This window comes from Ranitomeya imitator, unplaced genomic scaffold (assembly GCF_032444005.1).
Source record: "Ranitomeya imitator isolate aRanImi1 unplaced genomic scaffold, aRanImi1.pri SCAFFOLD_1426, whole genome shotgun sequence".
Taxonomy (NCBI): Eukaryota; Metazoa; Chordata; class Amphibia; order Anura; family Dendrobatidae; genus Ranitomeya; species Ranitomeya imitator.
In genome coordinates this window covers 1-14,619 of record NW_027193774.1, presented here as the reverse complement: position 1 = coordinate 14,619, position 14,619 = coordinate 1, and the positions used below count along the sequence as shown (strand labels likewise).

Here is a 14,619-nt window from a genome sequence, read left to right as displayed (position 1 = left end):
TGCAGTCTCATATTTAAATTTACATAAATCTGCTTTTTCCGCCGCGCCTTCCTCTTTCCAGCCCTGATAAAAAAAAACCTTATTTTATCTTTGATCACTTCCCACCAGGATAGGATTTTAATATATGGAGGCCTTAACTGTCTCCATTCCTGGTAGGCATTACAGAAGTCTGACCTCACCTGAGGGTCTTCCAGCAAATGGACCCCCAGACGCCACAAACCTCTATTTATCCTCAGCTCTCCTTGATACTCTATCTTTACGCTTAACATTTTATGATCAGAGAATAAATTAGGCATTAAAACAAATTGTACAGGGCTAAAATCCTCAGATAAAAACATAAAATCGATCCTGGAAGCCACTCCCCGACCGGACCATGTAAATCCTGGGTCCGTCGGCGAAAGCGACCTCCAGGCATCGCATAACTTAAAATCAGTCTGCAAGCTATTTAGTAAAAAACACGACTTATCTAACTTACGGATTGGGTCACCCCCTCCTCGGCGCTCATTCACATTCAGGCAATTAAAGTCCCCAGCTACCAAGAGAGGAGATGACCCTACACAGAATACCGGTAGAATTTCAAACAAACGTATACGCTCCTGTTTATCTGGTGGAGCGTACACATTAATGACACGGAAATTAAAATTATTAAAACACAAATGCACTAGGATAGCTCTGCCGGGTACAATCTCAGTAACAGAGGAGATGATGATGTTATTACCTCGGCAGAGCAGACCCACACCAGCAGACTTGTTTTCGTTCGAGCCCGACCATACAGAGGGCCCTAGTTTCCAGTCCTTTTTTATCTCGTTATACCGGATTCCATGCTGCAGACCACACTCCTGTAAAAAACATATATCAAAGTCTAATGTTTCAAAAAAATCAAAAAGAGCAGCCCTGCGGACAGGGCTCTTTAGAGATCTCACATTAAGTGAGAGACACCTCATGGATGGCATTTATGTCATGGAGGAGAGGTATCCATAATGTTTCCTATGAACTCATCAAACACCTCTGGCAGTGAGGAAAAAGAGTCAATGTTCTGGGGATCCGAGGAACCAGGTAATGGATACCCAGAAGAGTCCGTGTTCAGCCACATGTCTCCGCTGGGAAAACACACATCCGGAGACTCTGGATTGGCCTCCAGAAGAGTATCCCCTCGCAGCTTCTTTCCAGAAGGCTCAGGCAGCTCACTCGTACAGTCGTCCTCTGTGACAGCTACATGGCCTCTTACTTCCTGGGGGACCTCCAGATCTGACACCATGACCTTATCCACACCATCACCTGTAGGAGAAAAAACTGCGGTCTGCTGGCTCGAGTCCCTGGGAATGACTGGGGTCTTCGCCACAGTGCCCCCCACTGCCAACGTAGTGGGGGCGCTCTGCTCCAACACACCAGCCTCATCCGAGACCTTCGACACAAGGGTTACCCCCCCAACGGGAGAGTCCCCCTGCTCCAGTCTCTGGGTGGTCCGCCCTCCGCCCTTTTTCCGGGACTTCGACACAGGAGGGCCTCCCTGAGGGCCACCACACTCCTGCTCCGTCCCCACCTTCTCCTCTGCGCCCTTGGCCTTCTCAGCCGCCTCCCCTGCTGTAGGAACAGTGGGACTTGGCTCAGGCCTTACTCCGGTCTCCGGGATACTCGGCTCAGCATGGACCGGGACAATAGCTGGTTCCTTCCTTGGCACGGGTCTCTCGGCCGCCTCTGCATACGTACGGACTTTGGTCCTATGCGGGCATCCTCGGAACATATGTCCATCCTCCCCGCACAGGTTACAAGCCTTCTTCTGAGGGCAATCCTTCATGAAGTGTCCGAATTGGCCACAATTACTGCAGCGGAATTGCTTTCTTTCCCCACAATTCCCTTGGGTATGCCCCATCTTGCCACAGTTCCTGCAATACATAGGCATACCTGTGTAGAATAAGTAGCCACGGCTCTTCCCAATGGTGATGGTAGAGGGGGGATGTTCTGTTCCTCCAAAGCCCTCAGGATTCTTCTTCAGCCGCACCAGGAATTTCCGCTTGCCACACCAGAAACCAACGGCATTTTTAACATTCCCTTGAAAAGTGACTTCATCGCAATAGCGACGCAAACAGGTTAAAATGTCCAATACTTCCACAAAAGGATTTGGAAAGAAAACAACCATTTGTACCTCCTCTTGGACGAAAAGCAGGGAGAAGACCAGGCCCTCCAGTTCATCAGCAAAGATGTTGTCATTCACCTTTTGGACCAACTGCTGACAACAACCATGGCTCCTAAAGGTAATAGTATAAGTACCTTTCTGCTCATTGTCCTGAAAACAGAAGATGTCCTCTCTGCCGAACTCCAGGATCCCAAGTAGGACGGTGTTGCAAACGTAGCGTATTCCTTTCTCCTTTCTGAATCTCTCCAAGACCTCGATACGGACCGTGTTCCTCATCCGGGGTTCTCCCGATGCATAGGTAAGTGCAGCCGGCATCCTTCCGAAAAAGAACTCCAGCTGTAAACACAAAAAAAGGCTAGCGCCCTTTTAAGGCGATCGCAACTCGTTGCTCCGGACTAATCCTCTCTCCCTATAGCAGCAGGGGGGTGAAGCCCCTCCGAAGAGGAGCGATCCCCCCAGGCCGAGAGAAAGGGTACCGAAAGCACCCGACCTGACTACAATCTCACAGTTAAAACTGATCGATCGCAGCCAAAAGGCCGAGAAGCGATGGCCTGAAATGGTTGGCCATTTCAGACGCACCCAGGCCTACAACCGACACCCATTGTGGAGACCGAGCCAAAGATTGCCGCAAGGAAGACATTTTCAGAAACTCTGGATGCATTCTCAATGACAGTTCGGGTGTGCTTGGGTTTTGGTCGGTTGTTTGGCTGTGTGTGTCTGTGTGTGCTCGTTGAAGCTGCGCCCAACGCGTTTTGAATCTGCATAACTCTGCCCACTTTGACACACCCACCATCCCCATTGTGACTGCAGGTGAAGGTTCCGTGCTAAGATTCTATCGACTGCAGGCAGCGCACCTGGTTGGTCAAAAGCATTAGAATACTCCTCACACAGGTGTATCTACAAGACACAAGACTAGCAGATTCGAGATCAGCACAGACACCAGTTTTCCTTTTTTTCAAATACCTATCATACACCGCATTTCAAAGTCGGTGGTCCACAAGAGGTAAACAATGTCTTCCAAAAGAATTCATGATCGGTGGTCACAAATGTGGTATGTATGGCAGAACTACTCATTGGATGCTTCAATTTAAATACCAAGTGCTGACAGCAGGCAGGGGCCTAATTCTGTAGATGGCACAGTATATTTGCTACACTGTAAGAAAGGCCTAATTCAGGCCTACATCTTAACACACCTGTGGCAGCAACCAGGAAAGACTGAAAATTGATTGCCTGATTGATTGATTGATTGCCTATTGAATGCAATGCAATGCTTGACATACATACATACATACATACATACATACATACATACATACATACATACATACATACAGAGGTGAAAGCAAGGCACACAAAATGTTGCAATTAGGCAAGTGAAATCGAGCAGCATGCTACATTTGGCAGCCAGCGGCATGTGAAATGTGCTTCCTTAACAACCCTGAAATAAATTCCCATCTAGGGTTCCAAGACAACTTGCTGTGCTGACTAATTTCCATTCAATCTGTTTTTAGAAACCGGATCAGAGAAGGAGTGCACTGTTCCCGGAGAGACTGCAATAGCGGGTCAATGCGTGGAGTGGACTGAGCAAGCTCCATTTCCAGCTCCCTGTTCCAAAAAGCCATTTAATATATGGTCCCCACATGGGGGACGTATCAGATATTAAACTGATAAGAACAGATACTACACTTGATCTTAGCCATAGGAGGCCGAGAAGCGATGGCCTGAAATGGTTGGCCATTTCAGACGCACCCAGGCCTACAACCGACACCCATTGTGGAGACCGAGCCAAAGATTGCCGCAAGGAAGACATTTTCAGAAACTCTGGATGCATTCTCAATGACAGTTCGGGTGTGCTTGGGTTTTGGTCGGTTGTTTGGCTGTGTGTGTCTGTGTGTGCTCGTTGAAGCTGCGCCCAACGCGTTTTGAATCTGCATAACTCTGCCCACTTTGACACACCCACCATCCCCATTGTGACTGCAGGTGAAGGTTCCGTGCTAAGATTCTATCGACTGCAGGCAGCGCACCTGGTTGGTCAAAAGCATTAGAATACTCCTCACACAGGTGTATCTACAAGACACAAGACTAGCAGATTCGAGATCAGCACAGACACCAGTTTTCCTTTTTTTCAAATACCTATCATACACCGCATTTCAAAGTCGGTGGTCCACAAGAGGTAAACAATGTCTTCCAAAAGAATTCATGATCGGTGGTCACAAATGTGGTATGTATGGCAGAACTACTCATTGGATGCTTCAATTTAAATACCAAGTGCTGACAGCAGGCAGGGGCCTAATTCTGTAGATGGCACAGTATATTTGCTACACTGTAAGAAAGGCCTAATTCAGGCCTACATCTTAACACACCTGTGGCAGCAACCAGGAAAGACTGAAAATTGATTGCCTGATTGATTGATTGATTGCCTATTGAATGCAATGCAATGCTTGACATACATACATACATACATACATACATACATACATACATACATACATACATACATACAGAGGTGAAAGCAAGGCACACAAAATGTTGCAATTAGGCAAGTGAAATCGAGCAGCATGCTACATTTGGCAGCCAGCGGCATGTGAAATGTGCTTCCTTAACAACCCTGAAATAAATTCCCATCTAGGGTTCCAAGACAACTTGCTGTGCTGACTAATTTCCATTCAATCTGTTTTTAGAAACCGGATCAGAGAAGGAGTGCACTGTTCCCGGAGAGACTGCAATAGCGGGTCAATGCGTGGAGTGGACTGAGCAAGCTCCATTTCCAGCTCCCTGTTCCAAAAAGCCATTTAATATATGGTCCCCACATGGGGGACGTATCAGATATTAAACTGATAAGAACAGATACTACACTTGATCTTAGCCATAGGAGGCCGAGAAGCGATGGCCTGAAATGGTTGGCCATTTCAGACGCACCCAGGCCTACAACCGACACCCATTGTGGAGACCGAGCCAAAGATTGCCGCAAGGAAGACATTTTCAGAAACTCTGGATGCATTCTCAATGACAGTTCGGGTGTGCTTGGGTTTTGGTCGGTTGTTTGGCTGTGTGTGTCTGTGTGTGCTCGTTGAAGCTGCGCCCAACGCGTTTTGAATCTGCATAACTCTGCCCACTTTGACACACCCACCATCCCCATTGTGACTGCAGGTGAAGGTTCCGTGCTAAGATTCTATCGACTGCAGGCAGCGCACCTGGTTGGTCAAAAGCATTAGAATACTCCTCACACAGGTGTATCTACAAGACACAAGACTAGCAGATTCGAGATCAGCACAGACACCAGTTTTCCTTTTTTTCAAATACCTATCATACACCGCATTTCAAAGTCGGTGGTCCACAAGAGGTAAACAATGTCTTCCAAAAGAATTCATGATCGGTGGTCACAAATGTGGTATGTATGGCAGAACTACTCATTGGATGCTTCAATTTAAATACCAAGTGCTGACAGCAGGCAGGGGCCTAATTCTGTAGATGGCACAGTATATTTGCTACACTGTAAGAAAGGCCTAATTCAGGCCTACATCTTAACACACCTGTGGCAGCAACCAGGAAAGACTGAAAATTGATTGCCTGATTGATTGATTGATTGCCTATTGAATGCAATGCAATGCTTGACATACATACATACATACATACATACATACATACATACATACATACATACATACATACAGAGGTGAAAGCAAGGCACACAAAATGTTGCAATTAGGCAAGTGAAATCGAGCAGCATGCTACATTTGGCAGCCAGCGGCATGTGAAATGTGCTTCCTTAACAACCCTGAAATAAATTCCCATCTAGGGTTCCAAGACAACTTGCTGTGCTGACTAATTTCCATTCAATCTGTTTTTAGAAACCGGATCAGAGAAGGAGTGCACTGTTCCCGGAGAGACTGCAATAGCGGGTCAATGCGTGGAGTGGACTGAGCAAGCTCCATTTCCAGCTCCCTGTTCCAAAAAGCCATTTAATATATGGTCCCCACATGGGGGACGTATCAGATATTAAACTGATAAGAACAGATACTACACTTGATCTTAGCCATAGGAGGCCGAGAAGCGATGGCCTGAAATGGTTGGCCATTTCAGACGCACCCAGGCCTACAACCGACACCCATTGTGGAGACCGAGCCAAAGATTGCCGCAAGGAAGACATTTTCAGAAACTCTGGATGCATTCTCAATGACAGTTCGGGTGTGCTTGGGTTTTGGTCGGTTGTTTGGCTGTGTGTGTCTGTGTGTGCTCGTTGAAGCTGCGCCCAACGCGTTTTGAATCTGCATAACTCTGCCCACTTTGACACACCCACCATCCCCATTGTGACTGCAGGTGAAGGTTCCGTGCTAAGATTCTATCGACTGCAGGCAGCGCACCTGGTTGGTCAAAAGCATTAGAATACTCCTCACACAGGTGTATCTACAAGACACAAGACTAGCAGATTCGAGATCAGCACAGACACCAGTTTTCCTTTTTTTCAAATACCTATCATACACCGCATTTCAAAGTCGGTGGTCCACAAGAGGTAAACAATGTCTTCCAAAAGAATTCATGATCGGTGGTCACAAATGTGGTATGTATGGCAGAACTACTCATTGGATGCTTCAATTTAAATACCAAGTGCTGACAGCAGGCAGGGGCCTAATTCTGTAGATGGCACAGTATATTTGCTACACTGTAAGAAAGGCCTAATTCAGGCCTACATCTTAACACACCTGTGGCAGCAACCAGGAAAGACTGAAAATTGATTGCCTGATTGATTGATTGATTGCCTATTGAATGCAATGCAATGCTTGACATACATACATACATACATACATACATACATACATACATACATACATACATACATACAGAGGTGAAAGCAAGGCACACAAAATGTTGCAATTAGGCAAGTGAAATCGAGCAGCATGCTACATTTGGCAGCCAGCGGCATGTGAAATGTGCTTCCTTAACAACCCTGAAATAAATTCCCATCTAGGGTTCCAAGACAACTTGCTGTGCTGACTAATTTCCATTCAATCTGTTTTTAGAAACCGGATCAGAGAAGGAGTGCACTGTTCCCGGAGAGACTGCAATAGCGGGTCAATGCGTGGAGTGGACTGAGCAAGCTCCATTTCCAGCTCCCTGTTCCAAAAAGCCATTTAATATATGGTCCCCACATGGGGGACGTATCAGATATTAAACTGATAAGAACAGATACTACACTTGATCTTAGCCATAGGAGGCCGAGAAGCGATGGCCTGAAATGGTTGGCCATTTCAGACGCACCCAGGCCTACAACCGACACCCATTGTGGAGACCGAGCCAAAGATTGCCGCAAGGAAGACATTTTCAGAAACTCTGGATGCATTCTCAATGACAGTTCGGGTGTGCTTGGGTTTTGGTCGGTTGTTTGGCTGTGTGTGTCTGTGTGTGCTCGTTGAAGCTGCGCCCAACGCGTTTTGAATCTGCATAACTCTGCCCACTTTGACACACCCACCATCCCCATTGTGACTGCAGGTGAAGGTTCCGTGCTAAGATTCTATCGACTGCAGGCAGCGCACCTGGTTGGTCAAAAGCATTAGAATACTCCTCACACAGGTGTATCTACAAGACACAAGACTAGCAGATTCGAGATCAGCACAGACACCAGTTTTCCTTTTTTTCAAATACCTATCATACACCGCATTTCAAAGTCGGTGGTCCACAAGAGGTAAACAATGTCTTCCAAAAGAATTCATGATCGGTGGTCACAAATGTGGTATGTATGGCAGAACTACTCATTGGATGCTTCAATTTAAATACCAAGTGCTGACAGCAGGCAGGGGCCTAATTCTGTAGATGGCACAGTATATTTGCTACACTGTAAGAAAGGCCTAATTCAGGCCTACATCTTAACACACCTGTGGCAGCAACCAGGAAAGACTGAAAATTGATTGCCTGATTGATTGATTGATTGCCTATTGAATGCAATGCAATGCTTGACATACATACATACATACATACATACATACATACATACATACATACATACATACATACAGAGGTGAAAGCAAGGCACACAAAATGTTGCAATTAGGCAAGTGAAATCGAGCAGCATGCTACATTTGGCAGCCAGCGGCATGTGAAATGTGCTTCCTTAACAACCCTGAAATAAATTCCCATCTAGGGTTCCAAGACAACTTGCTGTGCTGACTAATTTCCATTCAATCTGTTTTTAGAAACCGGATCAGAGAAGGAGTGCACTGTTCCCGGAGAGACTGCAATAGCGGGTCAATGCGTGGAGTGGACTGAGCAAGCTCCATTTCCAGCTCCCTGTTCCAAAAAGCCATTTAATATATGGTCCCCACATGGGGGACGTATCAGATATTAAACTGATAAGAACAGATACTACACTTGATCTTAGCCATAGGAGGCCGAGAAGCGATGGCCTGAAATGGTTGGCCATTTCAGACGCACCCAGGCCTACAACCGACACCCATTGTGGAGACCGAGCCAAAGATTGCCGCAAGGAAGACATTTTCAGAAACTCTGGATGCATTCTCAATGACAGTTCGGGTGTGCTTGGGTTTTGGTCGGTTGTTTGGCTGTGTGTGTCTGTGTGTGCTCGTTGAAGCTGCGCCCAACGCGTTTTGAATCTGCATAACTCTGCCCACTTTGACACACCCACCATCCCCATTGTGACTGCAGGTGAAGGTTCCGTGCTAAGATTCTATCGACTGCAGGCAGCGCACCTGGTTGGTCAAAAGCATTAGAATACTCCTCACACAGGTGTATCTACAAGACACAAGACTAGCAGATTCGAGATCAGCACAGACACCAGTTTTCCTTTTTTTCAAATACCTATCATACACCGCATTTCAAAGTCGGTGGTCCACAAGAGGTAAACAATGTCTTCCAAAAGAATTCATGATCGGTGGTCACAAATGTGGTATGTATGGCAGAACTACTCATTGGATGCTTCAATTTAAATACCAAGTGCTGACAGCAGGCAGGGGCCTAATTCTGTAGATGGCACAGTATATTTGCTACACTGTAAGAAAGGCCTAATTCAGGCCTACATCTTAACACACCTGTGGCAGCAACCAGGAAAGACTGAAAATTGATTGCCTGATTGATTGATTGATTGCCTATTGAATGCAATGCAATGCTTGACATACATACATACATACATACATACATACATACATACATACATACATACATACAGAGGTGAAAGCAAGGCACACAAAATGTTGCAATTAGGCAAGTGAAATCGAGCAGCATGCTACATTTGGCAGCCAGCGGCATGTGAAATGTGCTTCCTTAACAACCCTGAAATAAATTCCCATCTAGGGTTCCAAGACAACTTGCTGTGCTGACTAATTTCCATTCAATCTGTTTTTAGAAACCGGATCAGAGAAGGAGTGCACTGTTCCCGGAGAGACTGCAATAGCGGGTCAATGCGTGGAGTGGACTGAGCAAGCTCCATTTCCAGCTCCCTGTTCCAAAAAGCCATTTAATATATGGTCCCCACATGGGGGACGTATCAGATATTAAACTGATAAGAACAGATACTACACTTGATCTTAGCCATAGGAGGCCGAGAAGCGATGGCCTGAAATGGTTGGCCATTTCAGACGCACCCAGGCCTACAACCGACACCCATTGTGGAGACCGAGCCAAAGATTGCCGCAAGGAAGACATTTTCAGAAACTCTGGATGCATTCTCAATGACAGTTCGGGTGTGCTTGGGTTTTGGTCGGTTGTTTGGCTGTGTGTGTCTGTGTGTGCTCGTTGAAGCTGCGCCCAACGCGTTTTGAATCTGCATAACTCTGCCCACTTTGACACACCCACCATCCCCATTGTGACTGCAGGTGAAGGTTCCGTGCTAAGATTCTATCGACTGCAGGCAGCGCACCTGGTTGGTCAAAAGCATTAGAATACTCCTCACACAGGTGTATCTACAAGACACAAGACTAGCAGATTCGAGATCAGCACAGACACCAGTTTTCCTTTTTTTCAAATACCTATCATACACCGCATTTCAAAGTCGGTGGTCCACAAGAGGTAAACAATGTCTTCCAAAAGAATTCATGATCGGTGGTCACAAATGTGGTATGTATGGCAGAACTACTCATTGGATGCTTCAATTTAAATACCAAGTGCTGACAGCAGGCAGGGGCCTAATTCTGTAGATGGCACAGTATATTTGCTACACTGTAAGAAAGGCCTAATTCAGGCCTACATCTTAACACACCTGTGGCAGCAACCAGGAAAGACTGAAAATTGATTGCCTGATTGATTGATTGATTGCCTATTGAATGCAATGCAATGCTTGACATACATACATACATACATACATACATACATACATACATACATACATACATACATACAGAGGTGAAAGCAAGGCACACAAAATGTTGCAATTAGGCAAGTGAAATCGAGCAGCATGCTACATTTGGCAGCCAGCGGCATGTGAAATGTGCTTCCTTAACAACCCTGAAATAAATTCCCATCTAGGGTTCCAAGACAACTTGCTGTGCTGACTAATTTCCATTCAATCTGTTTTTAGAAACCGGATCAGAGAAGGAGTGCACTGTTCCCGGAGAGACTGCAATAGCGGGTCAATGCGTGGAGTGGACTGAGCAAGCTCCATTTCCAGCTCCCTGTTCCAAAAAGCCATTTAATATATGGTCCCCACATGGGGGACGTATCAGATATTAAACTGATAAGAACAGATACTACACTTGATCTTAGCCATAGGAGGCCGAGAAGCGATGGCCTGAAATGGTTGGCCATTTCAGACGCACCCAGGCCTACAACCGACACCCATTGTGGAGACCGAGCCAAAGATTGCCGCAAGGAAGACATTTTCAGAAACTCTGGATGCATTCTCAATGACAGTTCGGGTGTGCTTGGGTTTTGGTCGGTTGTTTGGCTGTGTGTGTCTGTGTGTGCTCGTTGAAGCTGCGCCCAACGCGTTTTGAATCTGCATAACTCTGCCCACTTTGACACACCCACCATCCCCATTGTGACTGCAGGTGAAGGTTCCGTGCTAAGATTCTATCGACTGCAGGCAGCGCACCTGGTTGGTCAAAAGCATTAGAATACTCCTCACACAGGTGTATCTACAAGACACAAGACTAGCAGATTCGAGATCAGCACAGACACCAGTTTTCCTTTTTTTCAAATACCTATCATACACCGCATTTCAAAGTCGGTGGTCCACAAGAGGTAAACAATGTCTTCCAAAAGAATTCATGATCGGTGGTCACAAATGTGGTATGTATGGCAGAACTACTCATTGGATGCTTCAATTTAAATACCAAGTGCTGACAGCAGGCAGGGGCCTAATTCTGTAGATGGCACAGTATATTTGCTACACTGTAAGAAAGGCCTAATTCAGGCCTACATCTTAACACACCTGTGGCAGCAACCAGGAAAGACTGAAAATTGATTGCCTGATTGATTGATTGATTGCCTATTGAATGCAATGCAATGCTTGACATACATACATACATACATACATACATACATACATACATACATACATACATACAGAGGTGAAAGCAAGGCACACAAAATGTTGCAATTAGGCAAGTGAAATCGAGCAGCATGCTACATTTGGCAGCCAGCGGCATGTGAAATGTGCTTCCTTAACAACCCTGAAATAAATTCCCATCTAGGGTTCCAAGACAACTTGCTGTGCTGACTAATTTCCATTCAATCTGTTTTTAGAAACCGGATCAGAGAAGGAGTGCACTGTTCCCGGAGAGACTGCAATAGCGGGTCAATGCGTGGAGTGGACTGAGCAAGCTCCATTTCCAGCTCCCTGTTCCAAAAAGCCATTTAATATATGGTCCCCACATGGGGGACGTATCAGATATTAAACTGATAAGAACAGATACTACACTTGATCTTAGCCATAGGAGGCCGAGAAGCGATGGCCTGAAATGGTTGGCCATTTCAGACGCACCCAGGCCTACAACCGACACCCATTGTGGAGACCGAGCCAAAGATTGCCGCAAGGAAGACATTTTCAGAAACTCTGGATGCATTCTCAATGACAGTTCGGGTGTGCTTGGGTTTTGGTCGGTTGTTTGGCTGTGTGTGTCTGTGTGTGCTCGTTGAAGCTGCGCCCAACGCGTTTTGAATCTGCATAACTCTGCCCACTTTGACACACCCACCATCCCCATTGTGACTGCAGGTGAAGGTTCCGTGCTAAGATTCTATCGACTGCAGGCAGCGCACCTGGTTGGTCAAAAGCATTAGAATACTCCTCACACAGGTGTATCTACAAGACACAAGACTAGCAGATTCGAGATCAGCACAGACACCAGTTTTCCTTTTTTTCAAATACCTATCATACACCGCATTTCAAAGTCGGTGGTCCACAAGAGGTAAACAATGTCTTCCAAAAGAATTCATGATCGGTGGTCACAAATGTGGTATGTATGGCAGAACTACTCATTGGATGCTTCAATTTAAATACCAAGTGCTGACAGCAGGCAGGGGCCTAATTCTGTAGATGGCACAGTATATTTGCTACACTGTAAGAAAGGCCTAATTCAGGCCTACATCTTAACACACCTGTGGCAGCAACCAGGAAAGACTGAAAATTGATTGCCTGATTGATTGATTGATTGCCTATTGAATGCAATGCAATGCTTGACATACATACATACATACATACATACATACATACATACATACATACATACATACATACAGAGGTGAAAGCAAGGCACACAAAATGTTGCAATTAGGCAAGTGAAATCGAGCAGCATGCTACATTTGGCAGCCAGCGGCATGTGAAATGTGCTTCCTTAACAACCCTGAAATAAATTCCCATCTAGGGTTCCAAGACAACTTGCTGTGCTGACTAATTTCCATTCAATCTGTTTTTAGAAACCGGATCAGAGAAGGAGTGCACTGTTCCCGGAGAGACTGCAATAGCGGGTCAATGCGTGGAGTGGACTGAGCAAGCTCCATTTCCAGCTCCCTGTTCCAAAAAGCCATTTAATATATGGTCCCCACATGGGGGACGTATCAGATATTAAACTGATAAGAACAGATACTACACTTGATCTTAGCCATAGGAGGCCGAGAAGCGATGGCCTGAAATGGTTGGCCATTTCAGACGCACCCAGGCCTACAACCGACACCCATTGTGGAGACCGAGCCAAAGATTGCCGCAAGGAAGACATTTTCAGAAACTCTGGATGCATTCTCAATGACAGTTCGGGTGTGCTTGGGTTTTGGTCGGTTGTTTGGCTGTGTGTGTCTGTGTGTGCTCGTTGAAGCTGCGCCCAACGCGTTTTGAATCTGCATAACTCTGCCCACTTTGACACACCCACCATCCCCATTGTGACTGCAGGTGAAGGTTCCGTGCTAAGATTCTATCGACTGCAGGCAGCGCACCTGGTTGGTCAAAAGCATTAGAATACTCCTCACACAGGTGTATCTACAAGACACAAGACTAGCAGATTCGAGATCAGCACAGACACCAGTTTTCCTTTTTTTCAAATACCTATCATACACCGCATTTCAAAGTCGGTGGTCCACAAGAGGTAAACAATGTCTTCCAAAAGAATTCATGATCGGTGGTCACAAATGTGGTGTCAAATTTCTCCATTACCCCTTAAGCGAACAATAGTAATAGAAATCTTGCAGGAATTAAAAAACAAATCATATTAGAGAAATATTTTATTTATTATTTTCATGGCTCTGCGTTATAAAAATTCTGTGAAGACACTTGGAAGTTCACAAGTCCTCACCACGACACATCTAGATTAGTTCCTTTGGGGGGTCTAGTTTCCAAAATGGAGTCATATGTGGGGGAATCTCCAATGTTTAGGAGACACACAGGCGGGCTCTCCAAACGTGACATGAGTGTCCGCTAATGATTGGAGCTAATTTTCCATTTAAAAAGCAATTGGCGTGCCTTCCCTTCCGAGTGCCCCTGCACGTGCGCCACAAACCAGTTGGTTTTACCCCCCACATATGAGGTATCAGCGTACTCAGGACAAACTGGACAACAACATTTGCGGTCCAATTTCTCCTATTACCCTTGGCAAAATAGGAAATTCCAGGCTTAAAAAATCATTTTTTGAGAGAAAGAAAAATTATTTTTTTATTTTTATGTGCTCTGCAATTATAAACTTCTGTGAAGCACCTAGGGGGTTTAAAGTGCTCAATATGCATCTAGATAAGTTCCTTCTTGGTGGGGTCTAGTTTCCAAAATGGGGTCACTTGTGGGGGTAGCTCCAATGCATAGGCCACACGAGGGAGCTCTCTATAAAACGACCGACATGGTGTCCGCTAACAATTGGAGCTAAATTTTCCATATCAAAAAGTCAAATGGCGCGCCTTCCCTTATCACGAGCCCATGCCGTGTGCCCAGAAACAGTGGTTTACCCCCACATATGAGGTATCAGGCATACTCGGGAGAAATTGCCCAACAAAATTTTAGGATTCATTTTATATCCTATTTGCCCATGTGTGAAAATGAAAAACTGAGGCGAAAA

The 14,619-nt window shown here is 45.7% G+C and overlaps 9 non-coding genes across 9 annotated transcripts; all 9 read right to left on the bottom strand.

Annotated features, from left to right (window-relative positions):
* Nucleotides 1-3,662: 3,662 nt before the first annotated feature.
* Nucleotides 3,663-3,855, bottom strand: LOC138654201 (U2 spliceosomal RNA). Its single transcript, XR_011316117.1, has one exon. It is a non-coding gene; the product is annotated as a U2 spliceosomal RNA (small nuclear RNA).
* Nucleotides 3,856-4,832: 977 nt separating this feature from the next.
* On the bottom strand, nt 4,833-5,025 carry LOC138654200 (U2 spliceosomal RNA). Its single transcript, XR_011316116.1, has one exon. It is a non-coding gene; the product is annotated as a U2 spliceosomal RNA (small nuclear RNA).
* Nucleotides 5,026-6,002: 977 nt separating this feature from the next.
* On the bottom strand, nt 6,003-6,195 carry LOC138654199 (U2 spliceosomal RNA). The gene has a single exon (XR_011316115.1). It is a non-coding gene; the product is annotated as a U2 spliceosomal RNA (small nuclear RNA).
* A 977-nt stretch (nt 6,196-7,172) lies between these two features.
* On the bottom strand, nt 7,173-7,365 carry LOC138654197 (U2 spliceosomal RNA). Its single transcript, XR_011316114.1, has one exon. It is a non-coding gene; the product is annotated as a U2 spliceosomal RNA (small nuclear RNA).
* A 977-nt stretch (nt 7,366-8,342) lies between these two features.
* LOC138654196 (U2 spliceosomal RNA) lies at nt 8,343-8,535 on the bottom strand. The gene has a single exon (XR_011316113.1). It is a non-coding gene; the product is annotated as a U2 spliceosomal RNA (small nuclear RNA).
* Nucleotides 8,536-9,508: 973 nt separating this feature from the next.
* On the bottom strand, nt 9,509-9,701 carry LOC138654213 (U2 spliceosomal RNA). The gene has a single exon (XR_011316128.1). It is a non-coding gene; the product is annotated as a U2 spliceosomal RNA (small nuclear RNA).
* A 977-nt stretch (nt 9,702-10,678) lies between these two features.
* On the bottom strand, nt 10,679-10,871 carry LOC138654212 (U2 spliceosomal RNA). The gene has a single exon (XR_011316127.1). It is a non-coding gene; the product is annotated as a U2 spliceosomal RNA (small nuclear RNA).
* Nucleotides 10,872-11,844: 973 nt separating this feature from the next.
* LOC138654211 (U2 spliceosomal RNA) lies at nt 11,845-12,037 on the bottom strand. The gene has a single exon (XR_011316126.1). It is a non-coding gene; the product is annotated as a U2 spliceosomal RNA (small nuclear RNA).
* A 977-nt stretch (nt 12,038-13,014) lies between these two features.
* Nucleotides 13,015-13,207, bottom strand: LOC138654207 (U2 spliceosomal RNA). The gene has a single exon (XR_011316123.1). It is a non-coding gene; the product is annotated as a U2 spliceosomal RNA (small nuclear RNA).
* Nucleotides 13,208-14,619: the final 1,412 nt, after the last annotated feature.